We start from the raw sequence: 9,630 nt of genomic DNA on the forward strand, positions 1-9,630 counted from the left end.
AAGATTAGCCATCAAGTGAACAGTGTCTTGAAGAATCTTTAAGAATTTGTATCAAAAAACCACTAAACTTTAATTTTAAAAGTAAAGACCACTTAGTCTACTAAATAGCAAGTACTATTATAGTTTAGCAGTAACTAACATTTGTTGACAGAAGCATCAATATTTCCACTTAAACATAGGCCTAAAGACATCTTCATGAGGTTTTAAGGAATTCTACTATTTTTCTCATTAAACTTTTTTAATGGGACGCAAAATTGCATGATGAATATTTGGCCCACTTGTTTCCATTAAACAGTACTGTTTTTTTTGAAAACTAGCAACTTAAAACTGCCACATGCAAAGAAAAATTAGGTCCATAAAACCTTTCTTCTGACCTTCTGAAGGTTTTATATTAAATTGTTATCATTAACCAGTCCTTTAGTATTAAACTTCAATGATCCATGTCAGCAAAAGGATCTGAGATATTTTCCCATCACCGAGTAAGAATGGCGTAGCAGGTGTTCAGGATAATATTAATTTAGCATTCTGAGTTTTCTGGGCAGACTTGGTGAGTCTGTAGGCTCTAGCAACTTTCTTGTCCACAGGTTTGAAGACACCCACAGCATGTGTTTGCCTCACATCAGAAACATAAAAAGGCTCAGTGGAGCAAAGAAAGTGATGTTCTCAATATACATGGGCTTGCCTGAAATCACATCAACAGTGCTTACATCACCAAAATTCAAGAATTTAGGGTCATCTTTCACCCTCCTATCAGAACAGTGATCAATCTTTTTTTCGAAGCTCTTCAAACTTGCATGTTACATGAGCCATGTGATAATCCAATACAATGGCAGAGTCAACACTGTTTTGACTTAGATGAATCAGGATAATTGAATGAGCAGTGGAACAATCTCCTTCCCTTGGGGGGGCATTTTTTTGCTGCCTTATCAATGTTGCCATGTCTAGCATCTTGAAAGATACATTCTTTACATTGAAGCCTATGTTGTCTCCAGAAAGAACTTTACTGGAAGCTTCATGGTGCATTTCAGCAGACTTGCCTCTGTTATGGCATTGACTAGTGCAGAGGAAACAACCATACCAGGTTTGAGAATGCCAGTATCCATTCAGCCTATGAGAACAGTACCAATACCATCGATTTTATAAAAATGCTGGAGGTGCAGTAGAAAATATTTCCCAGTTTAACAAGCCAGTTGTAGGATACAATCCTATGGCTCTGAGCAGTCTGGTTCTAACCACATCATCATCTTTCCAGATGAGTTTCCATCTCTTTAACCAATACATATTAGCACTTGCTTTCAGCATGTCACAATACCAGCCAGAACGAGGAACAATTGTTACTGTGTCAGGGTTGTAGCTAATTTTCTTAATGTATATGCTGACTTCCTAACAATTTATTTGTGCATCTTCAGAATGTAAGGGTGGCTCTCTGAAAATGTTCTGTTGACACCTACAATTAGTTGTTTTACAACCAGCCTGTGAGACTTCTGTAATGCTTATGGGTCTGCCCATTCTTGAAAATACCAGCTTTAAATTCACCAACACTGGTAGCAATCAACAGAAGAGTATAGTCAGTCTGAAATGTACCTTTTGCCATGCCTTTTAATAAAGTCTTTGTGTCACATTCATGCTCAGCTTTTGGTTTGTCTACGACTCAGCCACATTTGAAGGAGACTTTTCCCATCTTAGCAGTCTCTATTTCAAGCTTCTTAATGGTTCATTTATCAGTTCTACAATACTTGTAGATTGGATGGTTAGTCACGGTGGACTTGCTTAAATCTATATGTCCAGTTATGAATATTTTGGTATGAGTTCTTTTATTCTCATTTTGGCTTGAATAGGGATAGTTTTTATAAAACCTGAGTGAAAAAGTCTCATTTTTCTTTGTGTGTACTAAATGTTACAGCATCACTTTGAGACTAGAAGAGGGGATCAGATTCCCTGGAACTGAAAGTGATTTTGAACCAGCTGATGTGGGTGTTGGGAACTCAGGTCTTCTATAAGAACAGTACATGCTTGTAACAACTGAGCCAAGTCTCCAAGGCCTAAATGTTAAATTTTAACATGATAGCATGGCTTTTAAATTTAGAAAGAGTTGGATTAACCAGTATATGATTACCTAGTTAAATAAATCAGCATTAGTATTGTAACCCAAGAAGCAGATAACATTATTAAGATGAAATGTTTTGTATGTGTGCATTGAGAAATGTATTAGAACTCTGTTAGTTAAAATTCAGAAACCATAAGAGAAAATAATGTATTTAACTATATGAACATTAAAAGCTCCCATGTAGGAAATCTATCAAATTTAAATCAAGTGACAGATTAGAAAAGGCTCTAATGCTTCCATAACAAGGGAAACATAATATAGGGATTTACCTATTACAAGTCAATAAGCAAAGAAAAATGATCCCAAAGAAAATATGAACCAAAGATCCAAGGAAACACAACAGAGTGGATATAAAATAGCAAAATAATATGACTGGTATGGGGCAGAGATGAGGGTACCAGATAGATGTTTGTCTAGAATTTCACGTTAACCCACAAAAAGCCTCATCAGCTGGGTTCAGTCTATCTCTCCATTTTAGAACAGGCAGTGTGGGGTTAAATTTGCACACTGCCCTAGGTGAAAAAGAAAGGAGTTAGGAATAGAATGTGAAATCTAGGCCATGGGGATGGCTCAGCAGATAAATTTATCTACTGCCAAGCCTGACAATCCTGGAACCACACAGTACAGGTTACTTAGGGTTTTATGTCTTGGAAGAGACTCCATGCCCATAGCAACTCTTATAAAGGAAAACATTTCATTGTATTTGGTTTTCAATTTAAAGGTTTAGTCCCTTATTGTCATGTTCTGAAGTATGGTGGCACACAGGCAGACATGGGATAGAGAAGAGGCTTGAGAGTTCCACAGCTGGATCTACTAGCAGCAGAAAGAGAGAGTACCACTAGCATGGTTTGGACTTCGGAGAACACAAAGACCCACCCCCAATGACACAGTTTCTCCAACAAGGCTACACCCATTAAGGACATTCCATATGAACATGCAGGGGAAATAAGAAGAAAGCACCTATTTGTTCAGGTTTTCCTCTGACCTTCACATGCGTGCTGTGATATTCCTCTTTCCTTATCCATAACATGCACAAAATACATTACTCTATAAAAACAAAGCTTAGAATTCTGTTTATCCTCCACAGATATTGTAAAAATGAAGCAAAACAATCTATTTAGTAACTAATCAGGTATGAAAATTAATTGACAGTTTTATATACTATTATCCCGTGATAGTATTCAATTCATTGAGATGCAGTGAGATATTATGCAGACCTTGTAATATGAATCTCTGCCTGAAATAGGAATGTGTATATATTAAATTATTTTAATAATAAAGCACTGCAATCTACCTGAATATGTACCACTGGACCAAGGAAATATGTTAAGCATATTGTATAGAGAGGACGATAAACAATCTAATCTTTTCTCTGTATGCACTCCTGGGGTGCCATGCATGCAGTGGAAGGAGAGAATCAGCTTTCATAACCCACACATGTGCCCTGGCACACATGCATGAACTCATGCTTGCTCTTTTACTCTCTTGAGCTCTCATTCCCTTGCAATCAAATGTTATTTAAGGATGAGTATCAAATATGTCCTTTATTTCTGTATTAAAATATACACAGGCAATGTAATAAGCTAAATATCCTTTGCAGAAAGTTATTAGCTAGTACTCTGATGTCCAAGAGAGTAGAGGGTGACTTTCATCTGAGATATTGCTTCACATATGTGCCTACTGTGTAGTTTTAGGAGACTTACCAGCATGTTGGCAGCACACCTCAGAGATCAATGCAGCAAATGTGTGAACATAAACTTTTCATCTCTTTTTGTTGGTATTGCATTATTTTTCTTGGAAGGAAATATGGAAACATATTTTAAATTCCCTAAAAATATTCATTGAATTCTGTCCAGAAATTCTAGTCTTGATTTGTTTTTCCTAAAATAAACACAAGAATGGGACTGGACACAATGTTACTTACTGAATATCAGCTAAGAGCACAGAATGGTACTTAAATCTGTAGTCTGGCTTCAGCAATAGGTGTGTGGTATTGCTGTGTGCACAGTGCTGATGTAAGCATCTTACTTGCTATCTCTTTTAAGAATTCACATTGTAGCAGAGAAGGATTAAGAATTCAAAATCTGTGCTTATCATTTTCCTAGAGAAGATGAAGCTTTCTTGCATCAGTACTCAGACACATGGATGTCCTGTCACTTTCTTCTACCATTAAGTGAAAATTGGCTTGATGTGCATAGTACTGACTACCCATTTGAGATGCTGGTACTGTCAGAGTACACAGAGTCATTTCCAGTAATATTTATGCTAAAAGAAACAGATCCCACCATGCCAGGTCAAACCCTTCTTCTCTCTTGACAATATTTCTTAGCATAGTCCTTGTTTGTGAGGCTGGAGACAGGCCATGGTTTAACACCATCATTTTGAAACAACAGTATTCAATTATTTCAAGACACCTAAGAGTAATAATTATCATTCTCACATGTACAGAGATAAGATGGTAGGTGATGTTAAAAGTAAAATGCAGCTGGGTATGGTGGTGTACACCTTTAATCCTAGCACTTTTGTGGGAAAGGTAGGTAGATATCTGTGAGTTCTAAGACTGCCTGGTCTAACAAGGCCAGCAAGGACAACATAGTGAGAACCAGTCTCAAAACAAAACCAAAAACAGAATCTGAAATACAGTCATACTTTACTAATAAATTTCTGTCCTGCACCCTGCTTCTCCACTGGGGTGTCCAAATCTTATCCTCACCTGCTACAGGAAGAAAGTAAGGCACAATCAGTAATGGGTGATCTACAGTCTGTTTTCCCATAAGGGAAAACAGTGAGGTCTGGAAGGAATGCTGTCCCTCCCAGTCTCCTGTGTATCCAAGCCCTGCCAGCATATCCCTGCAAATCAGGAACAGGGGTCCCAGGTTCATGCTTCCCTTTAGGATATTCGTTTTCCAGACAGGAAGGGGAACTCAGAGCCTTGGAAAGGGGTGGAACTCATTCTGCTCCAGAGTGTCAAGGGTCCAGGGAGTCTGGAGGAAAGACAGCCTCTGGGTGACAATCTTTAATGAAGAGATGATCCTTGCTTGTTCATACTTCTGTATTTGATGGCAGATGTGAATGAGACACCTTACTCAGGGTGAACCAGGGATTAAAAGGCCTTTGCAGGAAGGAGTGCACAGGAAGGGAAGCTGAATGCCCAGGATATATCTAGATACATCATTAGCATAGAGAACTCAAGGTTTTTATGCTACATTAGTGACTGCCATGGTCCTCAGTGGGGTGTCTTGGTTTTGTGTTCGAGAGCAGGTTGTGGTAGACAGAGAATGGCTCCACTCCTGCCATTCTCCGTTCTGGATTCCTGAAATTTTAGGTCATTCAATCTTATCATTTCTCATGCCTATCTTGTAACAAGGTCCCACATGCCCGACAAAAAATTATGGAGGGCAGTTACACTCAAATCTAGAAGATCTGTATCAGGATGTCAGGTCAGAATCCCAAAAAGTGTTCTATGAGAGCAATTATTTTGTTCTACATCTCTATGGTTAGAACTTTAAGCAGAGATGTGCCTAGCAAAACAAAAACATCTGTGTTGTCAGTGTATAATGCCCAATGACAGAATATTTTAATTATCATGGGAGGTTCGTTGAAATATCTTTGAACATTGGTTTCTTAGCTCTGATAGGAACAAAACACCCATGGAAGGAGTTACAGAGACAAAGTTTGGAGCTGTGACGAAAGGATGGACCATCTAGAGACTGCCATATCCAGGGATCTATCCCAGAATCAGCTCCCAAACGCTGACACCATTGCATACACTAGCAAGATTTTGCTGAAAGGACCCAGATATAGCTGTCTCTTGTGAGACAATGCCGGGGTCTAGCAAAAACAGAAGTGGATGCTCACAGTCAGCTATTGGATGGATCACAGGGCTCCCAATGGAGGAGCTAGAGAAAGTACCCAAGGAGCTAAAGGGATCTGCAACCCTATAGGTGGAATAACATTATGAACTAACCAGTACCCCGGAGCTCTTGACTCTAGCTGCATATGTATCAAAAGATGGCCTAGTCGGCCATCACTAATAAGAGAGGCCCATTGGACATGCAAACTTTATATGCCCCAGTACAGGGGAACGCCAGGGCCAAAAAATGGGAATGGGTGGGGAGGGAAGTAGGGGGGAGGGTATGGGGGACTTTTGGGATAGCATTGGAAATGTAATTGAGGAAAATACGTAATAAAAATATTAAAAGTTAAAAAAAAAGAAAGCTCAAGTATTGATTTTTTTTTCCTTTATTCTAACAAAGGATAGTGGCTGGAACAGCACAGAACAGCCTAGATGTCTTCATTCATGTCCCAAACATGTATTGAGGGTGTTATGTGCCCTTGGGTATTAGATTCTAAAAAATGAAAACCAACCAATCATAAATTAGACAGCATATTTAAAGTTTTTAAAACTTTATAAATGGGTAGCAAAGTATGGAACATCTGTTTGGAGCCCTACAAGTAAGGACTTATTTATTTATTTATTTATTTATCTTTTTCTTTTTTATTATATATTTTCTTTATTTACATTTCAAATTTTATCCCCTTTCCTCATTTCACCTCCAACCCTCACCATTCCATGAAAGAAAGGTATCATGGGATCTAGCAGTGCATCACAAGACATGTACTCATTTTAATGCAGCCAGTGAGAATTCTTTGTTAGACTGACAACACAGTGAAGCACAATTGTTGATGAACATCTCCATATAACTGTCAACTAACTATAGACTCGATGAAAGTCCTAAAAATGTCCCAGGAAACTTCCTCTGCTTGGCAACTCCACCTAGACTCTTTTCCTGGCTAAAGCAGGAATATGTAACAGCCCTGATGAACATTGTCCTCAATGTGTGACAAATTCTTCACCTTTTTGTTCTTATTTACAATGGTTAGCTAACAGTTTGTAAACCTGCTCAAATTGGCATGAACAATGATAGTTTCCCAAATGAAAGCAACTTGGCTTCCAGAACTAAAAAGAATTGTTTATCTGAATTCTTGCCCTCCAAACTGATATAGTTGAGAATATTTCTCCCAGACTAATAGACTTTCTACATGCCACCAGGCATCAATCTGAGAAAGCCAGACTTCAAGCTATAGTGTGGACTGCCTATCTTCACAGACTATAGACTGACTTGCTCCTGAAATGTATAAGGGATGCAATCCTTCAATAGCAGGCCTGAGCTCTGCTCAGAGATCCTGACAGACTGTGTCTTACTCTCAGAAGCATTAGTAAATCATCTAATAAATCCTTGAAAAAATAATCTACCTAAGTATGTCCCTTAATCCCAAATCTGAAGATCTTCTTGCAACTATTTATCAGCAAGGTTGTCCAGTTCAGAGTTACATCATTCCCACTAGGTCCAAGTCTGAGGACTTCATAGAAAAGGGTCAGACAACTTGGACTGAAGTAATTGCAAATAGGAGAATTCAAGTTGAATTCTGATTAAATTCTTTATGATCTGAAGTAATGAATTTCAATCACATAGGTTTTGTCTCTTTGTGGGGTCTCTGCAAACACCAATGCAGAAAGATTATGTATTAATTTGCATGAGAGAAGAAGGAAGTTTGGTTCAATAAAACTCAGTAGCAGGTGTTGGTTCAAATTTCTAGAGTCAGACACTGGACAGTTTTAGGGATAGGTAAGTGTATCATGTAGTTTCTACCACCCAGCTTTAAGCTCCAGGTAAACTGTACTACTAGCCAGTGCCCTGGTTCCCATGGACCTGACAATGAAAGACATACATACACACACACACACACACACACACACAAACACCCCTTATTTTTAACCTGCCTTACAAAGACTCAGTAGTTGGGCTCTTCTAAGCCTCCCACAGCTATCATGCCTTTTCCTTGATTCCTTGCTCAGCATTCTAAATCTTCCCTTAGCTTAGTTGCTGAGACACCTTCTCCTTGCTAAACATCCTACATCTGCCCTCATTTTAGTTGTGTTTCTAATCTCCCACCTGGGGAATTGACAAATGAACACACCACCAGAGATCTCACATGGCTAGCGACTCTCTTTCCCTACCTCCAAAGCAGGTCAAATTCCCTTTTTTGTTCTATGTCTCCTAGCTGGCCTACAGAAACCTGGAAGTCCCTCCTCTTCTGCCTATCCATTGGCCACTGGCGTCTTTATTGATCAATCAAGAACCAATTGGTGAATACGACCTTCAGTGTTCACACACAGATTCCTGATCGAAGCATCAGAATCCCCCCACTACAGTTACATACGGCACAATTTGTGGGGGTAGGGGGGGAGATCCTACTGATAATTAACTCAATCACATGAGTAGAACAAAATTCAAGACATGATCACTATCTTAGATGGGGTTTTCGTTGCTTCAAAGAAAAAATGACAAAAAATAATTTAGGTCTTGTGAAGATCATATGCCCCAGTACAGGGGAATGCCAGGGCTAGGAAGCCGGAGTGGGTGGTTTTGGGATCAGGGCAGGGGGAGGGTATAGGGGACTTTCAGGATAGCATTTGAAATGTAAATGAAGAAAATATCTAATTAAAAGAGGGAAAAAAAAAGAAAAGAAAAGTAAGTTAGGGAAGAAAGGGCTTATTTGGATATTTCCACATCATTGGAAGAAGTAAGGAAAGGAAGTCAAATGGGGCTGAAACCTTGAGACAGAAGCTGATGCAAGACCAGGGTGTTGCTTACTGGCTTGATCCTCGTGACTTGCTTAGCCTTCTTTATTTTAGAACCCATGGCTACCATCCCAGGAATGACACCACCCATAATAGACTTGGCCCTCTCCTATCAATCACTAATTCAGAAAATGTCATATTGCCAGGTTTTAAAGAGGCATTCTTTTCAATTGAGATTCCCTCCTTACAGATAACTTTAGCTTTTGTCAAGTTGACATAAAGCTATCCTGCTGAGTTACATTGAAACTCTTGTGAAGCACAAATGTCATCTTATGTAAAGATAAGTTCTAGAGAATAATTTGGAAAATAAGCTCAAGATAAAGTATGCTTATGATAAGGATCTCAGGAAGGATAGCTGTAAAGATTTACTGAGATAAAAATAAGAGTCTTGGAGAGCCAGTGAGACCTGGGCATACAGATAGTACAGAGGTCACCAGGCTATTATTCACCTATGCTTCCAGTCTTCTCTCCCTCTGAAGACACAACTCTTCATGTTTAACATTCCTGCATTCCCCAGTGCTTATTTGTGGTTACAATGACCTCATGTCTCTTATACTATTTCTTTAAAACAACTGCAATGAGTTCTGTTCCCCTTGGCAGTTAGAACTGTAACATGAACAGAAAACTGATCATCATCTGGATTACCACTCACACTGAAGGTATTATTGGAAAGCACAATGATAATATTAACTACCTTTGAGCTATCTTAGTCACTCATATTTCTTTTAGTACATCAAAATAAAATTATATCAGGAGTAGAACCAGAACCAGGTAACCTCTATATAATTTGTTTTGTTTCTCTCTCCTTCTTTCTTTTCTCTTCTCTTCTTTCTCTCTGTTCTCTTCTCTTCTACTTTTCTTTTCTTGTTTGTCTGCA

The 9,630-nt window shown here is 38.7% G+C and overlaps 1 pseudogene; it reads right to left on the reverse strand.

The window, feature by feature from the left end:
• Positions 1–762: 762 nt before the first annotated feature.
• LOC110295990 lies at positions 763–1,594 on the reverse strand (annotated as a pseudogene).
• Between the last annotated feature and the right edge of the window lie 8,036 nt (positions 1,595–9,630).

The sequence above is a fragment of the Mus caroli genome, chromosome 1 (assembly GCF_900094665.2).
Source record: "Mus caroli chromosome 1, CAROLI_EIJ_v1.1, whole genome shotgun sequence".
In the NCBI taxonomy this organism is placed as follows: domain Eukaryota; kingdom Metazoa; phylum Chordata; class Mammalia; order Rodentia; family Muridae; genus Mus; species Mus caroli.